We start from the raw sequence: 4,347 nt of genomic DNA, 5'->3' as shown, positions 1-4,347 counted from the left end.
GGTCTCCAGGCCACCTTCCTGCCTGGCCACCACGTCCCAAGATTCTTCAGAGTCCAAAAATCAATCAATCCCAGCCTTGTGTAATAACCCTCACGAGACCCACAGGGGCGACCCGTGATCTGCCGTGGGCCACGTGACTACGTGCTCCTCCATTGAGGAGCAGAGGTCTAGCAGCTGGGGCCCAGGAACCAGGTACTTAAAAGCCCTGCCTGGATTGGGATCGGCATGATTGGTAGGCCCTGCTGCGGCCTTATGTACTGGGTGCCGTTTTGCGGCCTTGACTTTTCTTTGCTTAAATAAACCCCCTTTATTTTTTAATCTTGTTGGGTCTCTTGAAGATATTAGAGATACCCTCTCAGGACATCATCTAAAAAGGACAGGTTTTGTCCTACCCTACCTTATTGGCTGCCTTAGAACAGTCAACAGGAGACAGGTTAGGGCTCCACTGGTCTGGATGAGGAATGGGAGCAGACCAGGATCAGTTAGAACAACATCAGTTGTTCCAGGAGAGGGATAGGAGAGCGAGGAGGAACACTTAGCAAGCAACATGGTTGGTTTCTTCTTGTTCATTTATCATAGAATCATAGAATTTACTGTGCAGAAGGAGGCCATTTGGCCCATCGAGTCTGCACTGGCTCTTGGAAAGAGCATCCTACCCAAGCTCACACCTCCACCCTATCCCCATAACCCAGTAACCCCACCCAACACTAAGGGCAATTTTGAACACGAAGGACGTTATTGTTAGGGGCAATAGAGGTCAATGATTGACCCCCATATTCAGACCCACTTTAGCGCAGCTCAGTATTGTGTGGCATCAATTTGTCACACCCCTATGGCCAACTTGCCAACGTGCTGCCTTGGAGGCCGAAGCGGATAGGGAGCTCCTGGGGGCAGTTAGTGAGTTGGACTGTCAGACGGAGGATGCCCACTTGCTTGAGCTTTAGGGTGATAGGTGTGGAAGGAAGGGTAGTCGAGCCAGCGTTTTCAAGGGAAGAAGGGACAAAGGCATAAACAACACTCTTGCCCTTCAGTCAGAAGCTGTGGGTTCATCGTCCAGAGATGTGAGCGCAAAAACCTAGCTCTGGATTAGGGGTTAAGTGGACCTCGGAGATCCCATGGCGCTATTTTGAAGAGCAGTTCTCCCTGGTCGACTGGTCAATATTTACATCTCAACAAACATCAGTAAAATAGATAAAAATCTATTAACCTTTGTCTTTACTATGCTCCATGATTGAGTTATATATTGAGTATATAATGCTCCCTCGGGCAAAGAATTCAGACCATTCACAACCTTTTGAACGAAGGACTTTCTTCCCATCTCAATCCCCAGTGGCTGGGCCATTAGTCTGACACTGTGACCCCTGACACACCAGCCAGGAGAAATATCTTCCCAGAATCCCACCCGTCAAGCCCCTTCAGGATTTAGGCTTCGCTGACTAGACCAGCGTTTATTGCCCATCCCGTATTGCCCTTGAGAAGGTGGAGGTCTGCTGGCTCCTTGAACCGCTGCAGTCCATAATAAAAATAATCTTTATTAGTGTCACAAGTAGGCTTACGTTAACACTGCAATGAAGTTACTCCGGTTTCCTCCCACAAGTCCCAAAGGCCGTGCTGTTAGGTGAATTGGACATTCTGAATTCTCCCTCAGTGTACCCGAACAGGCGCTGGAGTGTGGCGACTAGGGGCTTTTCACAGTAACTTCATTGCAGTGTTAATGTAAGCCTACTTGTGACAATAAAGATTATTATATTACCCAATCTATTATTTGCTGCTTATGCTGTTGGTACACAAGTGGTCCTGTATTGCAGCTTCCCCAGGTTGACACCTCATTTATCGGTATGCCTGATGTTGCTCCTGGCATGCTCTCCTGCACTCTTCATTGAACCAGGCTCGATCCCCTGGTTTGGTGGTAATGGTGGAGTGGGGGATATGCCAGGCCATGAGGTTACAGATTGTGGTTGAGTACAATTCTGCTGCTGCTGATGGCCCACAGCGCCTCATGGATGCCCAGTCTTGAGTTGCTAGATCTGTACTGAATCCGTCCCATTTAGCAGGGTGGTAGTGCCACACAACACGATGGAGGGTACCTCAATATGAAGAATCTGTTTCCACAAGGACTGTGTGGTGGTCACTTCCACCGATACTGTCATGGACAGATGTACCTGCGGCAGGCAGGCTGGTGAGGGTGAGGTCTGGTATGTTTTTCCCTCTTGTTAGTTCCCTCACTACCTGTCAAGAGACCCAGTCTAGGATCTATGGCCTTTAGGACCCGGCCTGCCCGGTCAGTAGTGGTGCTACCGAGCCACTGTCTTGGTGATCGACATTGAAGCTCCCCACCCAGAGTCCATTTTGTCCTTGCCACCCTCAGTGCTTCCTCCAAGTGGTGTTCAACATGGAGAAGCACTGATTCAGCAGCTGATAGTGGCCGGGACGTGGTAATCAGCTGGAGGTTTCCTTGCCCATATTTAACCTGAAGCCATGAGACTTCATGGGGTCCAGAGTTGATGTTGAGGACTTCCAGGGTAACTCCCGCCTGACTCTATACATTTCTGTTGCCACGTCTGCTGGGTTTTTATATGTTTTGTGATGAATGGAGGAAATTCTTATATATCATATTTTATATTCTTTTACAGTATTGTTATTCAAAAACATACATGCTAAAGATGTGATTAAGGGGTCTTAAACATGAGGAAATCATTGATTCGAACCATTTAGTTGTTCAGAGAGCGATGACTGATGGAATATTGCTTATAGAGTGGAGGTTCCATGGGGTGTAGTTAATTAATGAGAGATGGTGTTTATTCCTAGCTAAGCAGATCATGGGACATCTTAGTGGGATACAGATGGTGTAATTAATTGGAGGAGCCAGGTCTGTCTGTAGGTTTTGGCTATTTTGCTATAGGAATTGAGTCTGACAAGATAGATGGATTTTCAGGTTGTTCCTGAAAGGGTCACCCTTCAAAGATCGGCACAGAGCACATCAAGTAAACCTAATTGTTAACTTTATTTGTGAGTGGATTTTGAACAGTATTGGGTTGCTTAGTTGGATTATGCATAGTTGCATGTTGTAGATAGTGAGTTAAGGTTTTTCCTTTTAATTAAAAACTTTTTAAATGGTAATTGTAAAGCTAATTATTTGATGTTAATGTGATTGATTCTGTGTTTAAATTAAAGTTTGTTTGAACATAAAAGCACAGCAAACCAGCACAGTACCTCGCTCACAATAGGTATAATTTGTAATTGTTGCTCTGTTTACTTGCTATAAATATGGCGGTCAATAAGGTTGCCTTCCTTAAACCTAATTATGAGTATGCTTTCAGAGTCGCCAGGTATCTCTCGATACCACCACAAGGTTCAAACCCGGATACTGATCAAAGAGCCAATGCACCAGTTAGTTAGTTCAAAGTCAATACTATTTATTTACACACACAGTAATATCTACTCATGCACAACAGTACTACAAACTAAACTATCTCTAACGCTAACGCCTATACTTAACTTTGGGTGCCCACTCAGCCAGAGGAACAATGGGCGTTGTTCGGATCTGAGGCTGTTGGGTTCGAAGAGGTAACAGGAGAACAGCTAAGGTCGTCCATCTGGTAGCGAGCGTTGACCTTGGACTTACTGCTTCTGGTGATGCTGGGGGATGGGTCTCTCCGCTTGAGAGCCGAATCCAAAAGATCGAATCTCTCGTGGGGTTTCCTTCTTATACTTGGAGGGGTTTCGCGCGCTTTTAAGCGGGCCTTAAACATGGTCCCAATCAATTGGGCAGCTTCTCGATCACTGTCATCGATCTAAACCAATAAAGGGGCGGGTGCCCTGATGGTTGGCCGTGTCCTAGGTGGCGTTGGCCTTGCTTTGTTTGTGTCTTTTGGTTGGGGTAATGGCGCCGTGATGTCTGCGACAGTATCGGCTCCCTGAGTGTTAGTCCTTCGTTCCTCAGAGATGGGCCATCAATATGCTAATTCCGTCTGGTAACTGCTTCCCGAATATACATTCAGGCTCTGTGCCTGCTTGTTGTCTAGCATTGTCCACATTTCCCTACATTCTCTGTGAGCGTCCATTTTGTGTTCTGAAAGTGGCCATCCCAGATAGCTACATAATGCAGAACAAGACCAGCAGTGCGGGTTGAAGTCCCGTTCCAGCCTCCCCGAACAGGCGCCGGAATGTGGCGACTAGGGGCTTTTCACAGTAACTTCATTGAAGCCTACTTGTGACAATAAGCGATTATTATCATTGGTCAGAGTCAGCACTACCGGGGTGAAGTATCCTTTCCTCACCGTTTTACAAATTGCAAATTGTTTGGGGTTTGTGATCTGGTATCTTAACAAAAATTGGGGTCCGGTC

Source organism: Scyliorhinus canicula, chromosome 25, assembly GCF_902713615.1.
Source record: "Scyliorhinus canicula chromosome 25, sScyCan1.1, whole genome shotgun sequence".
NCBI lineage: Eukaryota > Metazoa > Chordata > Chondrichthyes > Carcharhiniformes > Scyliorhinidae > Scyliorhinus > Scyliorhinus canicula.
Note: the sequence above shows the minus strand (reverse complement) of the source record.